This window comes from Lycorma delicatula, chromosome 3 (genome assembly GCF_047948215.1).
Source record: "Lycorma delicatula isolate Av1 chromosome 3, ASM4794821v1, whole genome shotgun sequence".
NCBI lineage: Eukaryota > Metazoa > Arthropoda > Insecta > Hemiptera > Fulgoridae > Lycorma > Lycorma delicatula.
In genome coordinates this window covers 16510813-16524772 of record NC_134457.1, presented here as the reverse complement: position 1 = coordinate 16524772, position 13960 = coordinate 16510813, and the positions used below count along the sequence as shown (strand labels likewise).

The 13960-nt window shown below is 27.9% G+C and overlaps 1 protein-coding gene across 1 annotated transcript in view; it reads left to right on the top strand.

Annotated features, from left to right (window-relative positions):
- Window positions 1-7126: 7126 nt before the first annotated feature.
- LOC142321408 (high affinity cAMP-specific and IBMX-insensitive 3',5'-cyclic phosphodiesterase 8A-like) overlaps window positions 7127-13960 on the top strand; it is a 30284-nt gene continuing 23450 nt past the window's right edge. Inside the window, exon 1 of the mRNA XM_075359475.1 lies at window positions 7127-7266. The gene's annotated coding sequence lies outside the window, so the exon portion shown is untranslated. The remainder of the gene's footprint in view (window positions 7267-13960) is intronic.

The window sequence follows — 13960 nt, the reverse complement described above, 5'->3', positions numbered from 1 at the left end:
TTGTTCGTAATATTGAAAGATACTGTATGTTGTACCAAAAAAATTAAGTCAAAGTCTAATAGATACAACTATCAAATGGTGTAAAGTGATTAAAGACTGAAAATTGTCATACTACATAACAGTTCATGCCCTTCCTATAATATATATACTCCCACCACATCCATTCATCAATACCAGCACATAGCCTTATGCAAGCAAAATTAACTACTGTGCCTCAACCAATTATTTACAAAACTTAGACTTACTGTACATTTTTTGTTTCATTTTTTTTTTTTTTTATTATTGTAACTACCTGATTCTTGTATAAACTATAAATAATTCTGTATTTCAAATTAATGTTTCTGGAAATTTTACCCTCTCTGTTCAGATGCCTTTTTGATATTTATAAATTTCATGTAGGCTCTTTTTTTTCTATAGTCTGATTTCCAAGATTAATTTGAAGCCTGAAATTATTTTTTATGTACTCCTGTTCTATCAAAAGCTGAAACATATTTGCTTAGTCACAGATCTGACTTTGTATAATGTTTGGTTATAAAACTAAAAAATCGTCATAAGTCTCCAGCAACAAGCACAGTAATAAAGTGATATGATGTTAAATAATGGCGTACTTTAAACTACGAACCGATACTATTAATTTAAAATAAAAATTTAGATTATTTTAGACTTTTAAGGAATTAATAAAATCGTAAAATATAATAATAATTATTTAATTATATTTTATTACATCTGTTTTTTTTAGTTTGTCAATTTTTTTTAGCATACATGTTTTTTCACTAGAGGTAATTTGGGAACTGACAAATCTTCATCTAATTGCTGATAAAAAATACTTTCTGCAAATATGAGCCTTCTTTCTCCAATAAGGTCATCAGAAACTGCTATCAAAATTTCACAACTTTCTACAAATATCGGCAGCTTCAATTCTCCATTAAAGTCATCAGAAACTCCTCTCAGAATTTCCAGTTTCTACAAGTATCAACTTCAATTTTCCAGTAAAATCAGAAACTAACATTCCAGTAAAATCAGAAAGTAACAAAATTATGCCTCATTCGAGTAGAAAATTACCATCGATTCAAGTGACATCGTCTAGTAAAACTGGTACTCATTTTTAATTAAATTACAATTGTAAAAATAATGCTAATTATTGCTTTTTGTGAAGTAGTCTGGTAATGTATTAATGCTTTGGCATTGAGCAGTATGATTGTAGTCATATATTTTTCCTCTTTTGTAAAAGATACATCAATTGATTTAATATTAAAACTTTTAAAAATATTACTAATGTATTGAAAAATATTTTTTGAGTATTTTTTGTTTATTGGTATCCTGTAAATAAGATGTTTTTTCCAGTCTCTTAAAAAAATGTATTTCCTTTAAAAAGTAAGTTTATGAAATACTTTAATTTCATTGGAAGTTTAAACAATTTATTGTTGCTTCTTTTTTCCTTTAGAATACGAAAAAATTCAATCGTCACAACAGGAGGAGTTGGTTCAGAGGACCTCATTTGAATTGGCATCATCAATAATAGTGCTAATAAAAAATTTGGTATACTCGTATTTACATGAGTTACACAATCTTTTTTTAATAAAAATCCCCTCCTGTCTTAGCCTTAAAAACTTAGTAAAATAAGATTAAAAATTTTAAAAAGTTCTATTCATGTATTTTTATGTAAAATATTTTGTATTTTTTCATATATGTAATAGTTATAAATATTTTTTTTTTCAGTGGGGGCTGGGTTGAAATCTGTGTCAAGCTTGTTATTTTTCTTGGATTACAAAATTAAAGTTTCTAGCTTTATGAATAGCAAGTTAGAAATTTAATCACCTACAGAAAAATGATTTAATAATTAATTTACTTTGTTTTAACAAATTTCAGGATTTCTTAACTTTTGCACTTACGTGGTTTTGGGAAATGTGTTTGGAATTTGAATTATTCAATGAAATTTAAACCATCACAATGTTCTGTAATATTAAATTGGCTAATGTATTGAGTATAATTAAAATACTAATTAATAATTAGTATTTTAATAATTAAAAATGTGTCAGTTGTTATTACCTGTGATTTTTTATAGGTTAGTATTAAATAACTATTAAAATTTGGTACAGTCTTTGAAGTTTATTAACACGAAAAAAGCATTATATCATTATGTGGATACCACTTGAATTTTGAGTATATAAATTATTATAAAATTTGTTAATGATAAACAAGTAAGTGTACAAAAAGATACAGGCGTATTACATAATATTTGTTAATACTGTAGACGACTTCTTTACATGTTCAGTTTCGATCAAAACATGAACTGAGAGAATATTTGGCTGATAAAACTGAAAAACAGTGAATATAATGATCGTTGATAATGTAAGAGTACTTATAAAAATATATTAAAAGAATCCTAATTTAAATTTATTATATTACAGAACTATGAATAATTTAAAAACATATCCAGTGAGCAGCTCTATATAAGTTATACAGCTTTAAAATGAATTTATTGTTTATAACCATAAATAACTTGATTTATTTATTTTCCAACAGAATAGATTGAGAAGTGAAATTTTGTTTAACTGTTTACAGAATTTTTTTTCTACAATCAATTGTACTGAAGTGCGAGACCAGTAGCCAAAGATAGAAATTAGTTGTTAATTGCTAATCCAAATTTGAAAGATATTATGACTCATTATCACTTGAAAAAGTCCATCATATTTTATAAAAATAGTTTTAAATTTTATCTCTTAATAATTTCCTTACATAACTACCAAAGAGGTTACAGCAGAACAACAACTGAGATCAGTTGGTCTTGACCCATTGCTGTGAGTGATGTTGCATGCATGCGATGCACAAATGGCTCTTACTTTCTGAATGACCTACATGTATATACAACACAATCACATACTCATCACGTCCGTCATCGTGTGTTAAATTAAAAACAAACTTAGATTCAGACATCAAATGATATGTTGGCTTACAACATCTATTTATATTATAGTAGGTGTTGAAAATGTCCACCCCAAGCTTGAAGCAGGTGCAAGCCCGTAGATCATGTTGGATGCCATTTTGCATAGAAATATATACAGTTGATAGATATAATCTCTTTTGTACTATCCTATTTTAGGTCTTGTACAACACATGGAATCTGTTGGTACATATAATATTTGAGATACCCCCAGAGAAAGAAATTCACAGGTTATCAGACAGCATAAACTTTTTGAAATCAAGTGACTGCCAAGCATATCTTCCAGAAACTGCATAGTATCATAAGACATGTGATATGCTGCAGGTAACTACAACATTCGTCTGTTTGCAAAAGTACAATAAATTGCAAGTTTATATAACAAACTGTAAATTACAAACTGGAAATTGGAAATTTACAAACTGGAAATTGAAGTCGTGTCAAAAAATTTAGATCCCACTATTCATTGTCATGAATTTGCACAAAAAATCCCAACTTTCAATGAGTGAAATCATATTTTTGTAACCCAGAGGAGTTTTCTATTAATCTGCTGTGCTGGCTATTGATATATCTACTAAGGAGGAAATACATTTGTCAATAAAAAACAATCCATCCAAGTTCATTCCATGACATCTCACCAATGTCTTTTACAGTATGCAGTTCATCTGAGAGTGTCTGGTTCTTTCAGTTCTTGTATACATTGCACATAACTAAGCATACAGACATAATTTCTTTGTTACCTTATGTGCACTCCCATATAACATCTGTATTTGTATGTCAATTCATGCAAAATATTTGTTAAGGGCTATTCTAATGCTGTTCTTCCTCCCATAATTTTAGTCCATTAGCAGATGAAAATACATTATCTTCTTATCACCAGTGCTACTACAAGTCTCTCAGAAATGACTGACAATAATCATAATTGTTGAGTTGTTGAGCACAGTCACTTGTTAATACTTTCAACAAAATTGTTCTTTCACATGTGCATTTGTTTATCTTTAAAAATATCCACAATAAATACCCACTGTGCTCTAGAAAGTGGTATTTGTAAATGTTAATACAGCATAAATACCCATTATGCTGTAGAAAATAGTATTTTTTAATATTCATAACAAACTTGCAAAAAATAGCATCCTTCAGTCAGGTCTGTGACTACTAAGCATGTGCATATACTCTCTACCTTGGGAATCATTGTAATGCCATCTTCTTAATTTAATTTAATTTTTGTGTTCAGACAACACAAGAAAATTATGTCTTTTAAGATAACTGTAGTTTTTTAAGTACTTAGAACATAAAAATAAGTCAATAAATTAGATTCAGTTTTTAATATTAATAATGACATTAAATAAATATTTTATTCATATATATTAAAATTATATATGGAGTTATTTTAAAAATTATTTCAAAATTTAAGCATATGATGTCCTGTAAATTTAAAAAAAATTAAATCATTCACATATCAAATGAAAAGCATACATGCAAAAGAAAAACCACATATAAATAAAAATTTCCACTATGATAATTATGAAATAGACTTACAGTGCTTTTTAAATTATATTAATCTGTCCAAGAAGGCTTATAAAGCTGACAACGCTGTAAAGCAAACAAAATTATTGGTAATAAACTTAAAAAAAGAAAGAAGAATTTGAGTTACTAGATTATGTAGTTAAATGACACATTTATGTGGCTTAAATTATCTCAATTGAATTCTGATGTGTTTTAAAGTTCATCCTTATTATCATTTTAGTACTTTTACTTACAATTAATAATATCTCCATGTCATACTCGATACAACTTTTATCCTGTACTAAAATTAATATTGAAAATTATTTATAATTTATTATTATCATGCAATTATTATTGAATATTTTATTCATTTATCATAATTATATTTTAAATTACAATGGAAACACATTTTTAAAAATTAATATCAAAGTAATCATCTGCTGAAATTGAAATATGACAATTTTCTTGATCACTTCGTTTTTTATTATGAGTCACTGTTATTCATTTTCTGTCATCTTTACAATTAATAAGTTTTTTATCTACATTCAACTATGTATTTTTCTCAGTGATCTCAATTAGTTTTAATCTGGGCCACTTGTTTAAATTAAGGTATATATTTTCCTTACATATGTAACAATGTTTTGTTACAATAAGGATCTACATTGTACCCTCCAACATAATATGAATAAGAAATAATTATTAATCATATTAATGACAAGTATATTATTTTTTTATTTTTATTTTTTTTAATAATAGGTAAATATCATTTGACTAAAATAAGGGTTATATAATTGAAGAGATACAATATTTCCCAATCCAATATTTTATAATACTTGGGAAAATCTGTTTCCAAAGAGACTTATAAAAATAATTTCAAAATATCTTCTTGAATAGAAAAGTGAATCTTATTTTTGTAAAAATTATCTTATTTTTCTGAAATAATTTGTGATTTCAGACTGCAGAAATTTTTTATATATTGTTAAGGAAGGTATCTGAAAGTTTATGAAAGTTCAGCTTATCGCTCATTTTCTTATTTATAATTCCAGATTTCATTCTCATTTGAATATACATCTTAATTTCTATTTGTTGTTTAATTTGAAAGGTTGAAAATATAGTAAAATTTGTATTATTCTTTTGTGAATGTATATAAACAAATTTATGTAAAATGTAATATCTGTTTACTGCTGAAATGTAACTGGCGTAGTTATGCTTATTTGTATCTAATTAAATCATTGCTATAGAATATTATTTATTTTATTTGTGATAATCTTCTTCTTTTATCAGATTTATTTTAATTTGTTTCATGCACACCACAGATTCTTTTTTCTCAAGGTGCTTTTATTTAACTCTTTAATTATTGATGGGCTAAAATTTTTTCAATTTTTTTTCAGTTTAAACTTCAAATTCAATATATAGAGTATTTTGACTATTCTAAATCTCATTTTTTATAGGAGCTCAGTCTTCTAGAAGAATGAGTTTAGCAAGATTGCATAATCTACCCCTGGAAACACCTTTAACAAAGATTATCACGTACATAAACATTGTCCAAGAAACCTCTTCACCTCAAATGAATCAAATGTTAGACAAGGTAATTTTATTTATTATTATTTTTTTTTCATTTAAATGCTGTAGTTTGATTTTTCTAAGCAATATCTACTTTAATTTTTTCCTTGAACTATCATTTTTATTCATACCTTCATTTGAAAAATGAGTACACATAAACTTTGCAGTTAGTTTTATTATTTAATAATAATTAAAACTTTTATAAAATTGTTGTATTATAAAACAAGACTGTCTTTTTTGATGAAGAATTATACTCATTTAGCAAGACTATAACAGCTATGAATAAACAGTTCGGGAGCAATCATAGCTTGGGTGGTAATAACAATCTTGTGGTTCTGTTTACTGTCTAAATAAAATCACATGGTAGAACTTTAACTTTTACGAAAATAAAAATTGATGGCAATATTTTTATATTGTTTATCTCTTAAACATCAGTGTGTTGAGCAGAATACACTGTTTTCTGTGCTGTTGTTTGATCAAACTACCAATTCTCTCTGCTCAGTGGTGTAGGTCTCTGTTCCATATAAGATAACATTCTAAACAAATAATTTTGCAAGCTTTCTCAAGTAATTTTTCCATTTTTAATAATTCCTTAATCATTAATCTTTTCAAATGCTATGTTTTTAAATAATTAAATGTTCTCATCCATTCTGATTTCTTCCCTTCTAAGAAACATACTCAGATTAAAGTTTACACTTCAGTACTTTGGTACTCTTTATTTTATGTATGTTTATATATAATATTATAAGTATACAATAGTTTATGTTAAGTCTTCACCATACATCATAGTAAAATACTTAATTATTTAGATGGAAGAAAACCATCTCTATTAAAAATGTTTCTTTGTGATTTTTGTTATCTTAGATATGACACATCCACATGTGAATGCATACACACACACACACACACACACACACACATGTATATATACAGAGAGAGAGAGTTACATTGACTCCTTATTATACATAATTTACTAATTAAAAAATATATATTAAAGATATAATTTGTATGATACTGTTTTCTGAAAATAAATTATTTAATTATATAGTAAAATGTAATTTATAGGGTCCAACGCCATCCCATGCATTAAGACGCAGTTCCAATGACTCTGTAGCTGCATCAGCTCTTAAAACAACACAAATATCTGGAAAGCCTTCTTTCACACTGTTCTCGTCTCCTGTCTTAAAGGAACTCTTGGATTCTTCACTTATGTGGGACTTTAGTATATTTAAGCTAGAAGAAACAACTGGAGGAAGGTTAACGTTTATTTTTATTCATAAATATAAATCTTGCAATCAATATTCACTGCCATTTACTGCATGTTAAAATAAGATGTCATTAATCTAAATAAAAACACAGGCAGTTCATTTTTGATAAAACTTTCTGGCTGCACCAGAGATTATTGTTGTGAATTTTTTAATGAATAAAATATTCACTAAAATTGATCTTAAATAAATTGAAAAAACTTTTATGAATTTTTTTGTTAATTTAGGAGTTCCAAAATCAGGGGAGGGGGTATTGTTATTTAAGTGACTTCATTGTTTAAAAAAATACATTTAAAGCATTAAATATCTAGAATTGCAAAGAAAATATTTTGGGGGCTCTCATACTCAAGGGGAAACATTTGAGTAAAACTAATTTTTAAGAAAATAATAATTCCTTAATGGTGATAATAAATTAAAAAAGACCTTCTTAAAATTGTTTAAAAAATTCAAACTTACAACCATAATTTTAAATAAACTAAGTTGTAATTTTCTAAAAAGAGGGAGAAAATTTTTGGGTAATTTTTTTTCAAGAAATCCTAATCAAAAATTAAGATTTTTACTTTTTAAATGCAGTGGGTAACTTGCCAGATTGTTTTCAATTTAAAATAAATGTTTAAAAACGTTTTTAATTAAAAAAATATTTTTTGATACCACGGGCCATTGATGTGGGATGGGAAAAATTTTTATAGTGTTGTGAAGTCCTTCACAACTATATTGATGTAGAAAATATAGATGCAAAAAACTCTAACTCCTTTCTGAAGTAATATATAAAAAAAAAAAAACAAAATACATAGTAATTTATTTATTTGAATGTTAAATAAAAAAGTTAGTAATTTGAAATTAGATAAAAAACCTTTAACTTCTATAAGAATAATGTTTTCCTAAAGTGTGAAAAGATATTAAATTTTTACTTTCCTGGACTACCGAATTTGACTTTGATGTTATGAAATTTCATTTTTTTACTATATTTGTTATCAAAATATAATTGTTACTATTTTGAAAGGTAAGATAATGCATTTGTAATAAATATTCATGAATTAACTGAATATATACAGTACACATTACTTTTACTTTCCCGTCTACATCCCGATTTAGCTCTGGAAGGAAAAGTATTGTAATCGGTCCTATTTGGGTATATGCGGTTTTCACCGGATCTTGACGTTTTCACACCTAAGATACCCAAAAAAACTGGATGGAAATTTTCCGGATATTAATATTCTTATGTTGTGTGTGTTCGGTGTCACACTATAAATCACTTTATATCTTCACAACTACGGGACCGATTTTCACCAAACTTGGTCAGATTGATTCTCTATGTGGGACACTGATGGCATTAAATTTTCAACTTAAAAAGTCAAAAGGGTAAGGCTGTAGAACAAGGTCACTCTTAGTATCTCGAGAATTCACCTAATTAAAGTCATAATTTTCTTAGGAAAATTTTTTACCAATTAAAAAACAACAGTCTAAGAGTTAAATTGCACCCCCACTTCAAAAATGCTGTTGTAGTCAACCGCTATGTTGAGACGTCACAGATGAGGGGTAGAATTAAATAAATGAATAATATTTAATGAGTAACAAAGTAACTTGGTCTGGCTGGGGTCTCGAAATCGATCGCCCAGTTGACTTGTTACCTGGTACATTAAGCTTCGCGGCTATACTGATCTGCCGACCGTACAAGCGAAATTTGATCTATGTAATTTGTGAAATTACATTAGTTTAGTTATTGCCGACCGTCGCCGCTAATACGGCCACACCTGCGCGAATTAAATACGGTATGCGCGAGCGCGCTTTAGTTAGAATCATTGAATTAAACAAACGAAAAAATATTATATTTAAATAAAATGATAAATATTTTTAATTTGAGTGTGTAGGCCCCATGAATCAGAAACAACCCACACTGATGGGTAATTTCTACAATTCTGTTGTTAGCTTTTTCCGTATTCTTTTTATGTATGGTGAGGAATTATTTAATTTAACAGAATTAATTATAAATATAATGTGATTAATTTAATATACATTAATTTTTTGTAAAAAAGGTCACGCTCTAGATTTTTTCTTTTTTAAATATTTAAAAATTTCTACTCCACTTAATTTAATTTGTATATATAAATTATTTTATATAAATAACCAAGATTATTAAGTTTGTTTTTGGTTAAATTCAGTTATATTTATTTGTTTTTTCAATTGTCAAATTAATTATTCGCGTATTAAAATTTGTTAACAATGTTTAAATTATTTTATCCATGTAAGAAAATAATAAAATTAAAAAGGAAAAAAAGTTTATTACAATTTATCTTTGGTGAAACAAAAACATAAATGTATATTTAAATAAACAAGGGAAAAATGAAATTGAACAATTTAATTTTTAAAAAGTATTATTTAATTTTTGACGTCGACTATTTAAATGATTCATATAATAATTAAATTACTATATCTTCACTAAATTTCCATAGTAATTTAATTAAAATGCTAACTGAAGTATGGTTGCTCAAAAAAAAAAAAAAAAAAATTAATGAATACTTAAAAGAAAATGATAACGAGTAAATATTTAATAATAAAGCATCTTAGTATTGAATATAATGATGAATATTTTTATATTTTTCAATGGATGAGGAATGTTTTTCCAGGAAAGAAAAAAAGAAAGATGCTAAGAAGAGAAAATATAAAAAGTAGTGGCACGGTGCCACTATTATATATATACTATATATATAAATATATACATATATAGTACATAGAATATGAGAAAGCCTTTTGCTTCAATCTTTCTGTGACAAGAAAATAGCTAATACGACCTGCGTCAAATTACTCAGTCGTATTTTAGATCTTGGAAACGTAGATATATATTACATGCATGGCGAATGTTCGAAAATTTCTCTTTGTTAGGCCCTCAAGTATATAATATATTATACAAGTATATACCAGTATATATTATACACGTATATAAGTAAATATACAGTACGTAGTAAAGAAGGAAAAATTATTTACAAAATAAACATAATTACTTATAAGTAAATTCATTTTGTATTTGTAACACAAGTTAAAACCTGACTTAACTTGAAAGATAAGGTTATTACGTCATCCATTATTATTCAATTAAATATTATTATTTTGAATATTTACTTATAAAGTTAATCAAAAATATGCTATCGATTACTATTATTATTATCTAATACTATATATATTATTGTATAAGTACAAATACAAATAAATTATTATTATAATACTTTATTTGTATTTTTTTACTTCTTTGTACGAAGTAAAGGAAGTATTGTGATCGCGAAAAATTTCGGTTTCCAGGTTTCAACGGAAATATCCATTTTGACCATCCCCGAATCCATTTTGACTAGTTTCGGCGAGACTTCTGTACGTACGTATGTGCGTATGTACGTCGCATAACTCAAAAAATATTAGCCGTAGGATGTTGAAATTTTGGATTTAGGACGGTTGTTATATCTAATTGTGCACTTTCCCTTTTGGTTGCAATCGACTGGAGCAAAAGTGTCCAAAATCCAAATATATTTGGATTTTGTACTTTTTCTTACCTACAGTACTAAGACATCATCTTGAGAGCTTTTCAACGATATATCATACGTGGTACTTATTTTCATTGGTTCCAGTGTAATAGCCAAATAAAATTTTAATTAATGATATATTTGGATCTCAGGGGAAAGCACATCATTTCGAATCAAACTTATCTCCTTTTTTTAATTTTTTTAAAAATTTAAATAAATTGGTTTACTAATAATTATTAAACTCTCATTGTAAAAAATATTAACGATGAATAATAATTCAATAATAAGAAAAAAAAATATATATATGTGAAAAAATATCAAAAGTTTTTGATGAAGCAAAATTTTATGTACTATTTATTTTAAAAATGTGTAAATGTAATTTAATAGGCGTACAAGGAATTCGTGTTCTCCACACCAGGTTTTTATTAATCTGTTTGCAGATCATTTTATTCTGTGTGATATTATGGTCTACACCAGAAGTTCCCAAACTTATTTTTCTCATAGACCACTTTCAAAATTTTGCTGGTTCCGGTGGACCCCCTGCAGCTACATTTCTACCATATTTCCAGTCGACTGAAAATGTGAAGATTAGATATAACTATGAAAATTTGCGTTACGGCTGAGTTCCACGAACTAACAGCTTCCGAAAAAAGTGAATATGGAATATACAAGTTTTTACAAGTAACAGTCGCTGAGCTTCTCAAAACATTATCTGCCTAGATTGATACGCAAAGTCAAGCCAACATTTTAGTTCTTCACTATCGAAACCAGATGAATTTTCGTGGACCCCCGCTTACGAATTGTGAACCCCCATTTTTTTGTCACGCCAACGTAGACCCCCCATAGAGTCTCCCGTGAACACCTTGGCATCCACCTGGACCACTTTGGGAATCAATGGTCTACACCAAAAGGTTGGTAGGCTTTAAACGGCGTTCATAATGTATGAGTTAAAAACTTTAAATAAAAAAAGAAGTTTTATATTTACAAATTTGACATTTTGAAGGTTTGAATTATTAAACAAAACCGTTTAATTTAAATTAAAAAAAAAATAATACAAGTTGATAAAATATGTTTTATAAATAATAAAAGTTTGTTAAAATCGTTCTAAGTGAAGTTTTTCCTGATATGGGTTATTTATATCAGAATTCGTGCAGATTACAGGTTGTTTTTTTTATTTATACTTTTAATGAAACCTTTATAATGAACATAATTGAATTATTTTCAAAGAAAAGATATTATGTAAAAATTTATTCATAAGCAAAGTACATAGTCAGGGGGTCCCAAGCAATTGCTCTACTCAACGGTCCTGCAACCAATTTGAATCAACGGAATCCAACTGTGGGTGCGACAAGTGAGAGTAACATCAAAGTTGTCCAGTGATTCCAGTACAAAACTATTGAAAAATATAATAGAAACGGCGTGATTGGCGAAAAACACTGAAATACACGATTATCTGTGAATGCCAACCGTTCGAGAGGTGATACGGGGTGATTCAGTACCGATACAAAATGAGACTTAACAAACATGTGTACTGGCTCGCGGTTAACCTCCTAGGTAACAGCGAGGACGTTAGGCGCCTAAAGCGAGTGCATATATTAGATTTGTAAGTTCTCTTGAGGTGAATCAGCTACCCTAGGGTGTTGTGGATCATTAAAATTCTTCATTTCGTTTCACCTCTCTCGTTTGTTAGTTCTTTGATTTGTTTCACTGTTTCTTTGTTTTTCTTGTGACTGATAAAAATATTTTCTGAACTTAAAAATATTTTATTTGAACTTAAGACTTTGATCAATGTTCTTTGGACTACGTTTTGTTTGTACTTGTGTAGTATAATATTTATGTATACTGTACATATATACATATACAATTCTTTGACGGATTTCAATGGAAACCTTTCTCTGTATGTAATTTTTTTGGTACTCAAATTTTCTTACGGTTCCTGTTAATTGGAACCGATTATAAATTAAACATTACGAAAAAAATAAGCATGGTATAACTATTGTGTCACTCATGTATAAGTAGATGCAGCTGAGTTAATAATAGGTATGAATAGCCCAATTCTCTTGGTTATTTTCTTCCTTCTTGGACAATACTATAAATGAATTTTCTTTCTTGACTTTTGTACTAAACGTGGACATCATTTATTATAAATGTTTAGGACAGTTAAAGCATTCTTCCTAAGTTATTTTACGCCAAACATAAAATAGCATGTTTTTTGTCACAAATGTTTTGTCTTTTTACACCAGATTTCTCGAAAACTACTGAAAATATAATCTTGGAACTTTTTGTTTAGAAATTTTTGATCAGATTTCAAATAACCATTAAATTTATGTCTTAATTTGGACCCCAAGAATTACAGTCTGTGTAGAAAGACATGCCTTGTGATTTCCTGAAGGTATATTTTTGGACTTTTAATGCTGTGGTTTTCAATTTTGTTCTACATTTAATACAGTTGACTAATTCCGAATATTATACTGCCTTTGCGAGTATTCTTCACTCTAAGGGAAATAGAGTGTTTAATCCCCTACCCTTTCATCTGGCCTCGAACGAAACCGTTGGCACTTAATAGATGGAGAATTGAATCTTTTGTGTCGTTCGGTTGGCTTACTGCATTATCCAAAACACTGTTCCGTCACCCAGTGCCCAGTAAGGCAATTCCTACTGAATTGCTACAACACTACTCCTATTGTCATTTAGTTTAATAATAAAAAAATGTATTATTATTATTACCACTGCCTTAAGTCTAGAGATTTTGTTACCATATAGTCTTGAAGCTAAAGGAAAATCATTAATATTTTTACATATAATTGAAATATTTTCTAGAGATTACGCATTATTAGTACTCCATTTACTGTAAGGTGTATTGTCTGTGAATAAATACGCACATGATTGGTAACACTAATAGACTTTTTGTAAATTGAGAACAAATAATGAGAAGTTATTAGAGAGAACATAAGATAACTCGAGCATCCTGATCAGCATGCGTGAAGTCAAGCATCATTTTAATGATTCTAGTAAACAGATAATCCCCCCCCGCTCTGTTCTCTGATTACATATTTCCATCACCAGCTAGACTTCTGTCAGGATACCACCGATGTAATTAGCAGCTAGGCAAATACTTGTATATACATCAGCAAATTTATTTCAGCTTTTCCTTTTCCTTCTTTAGACATCTT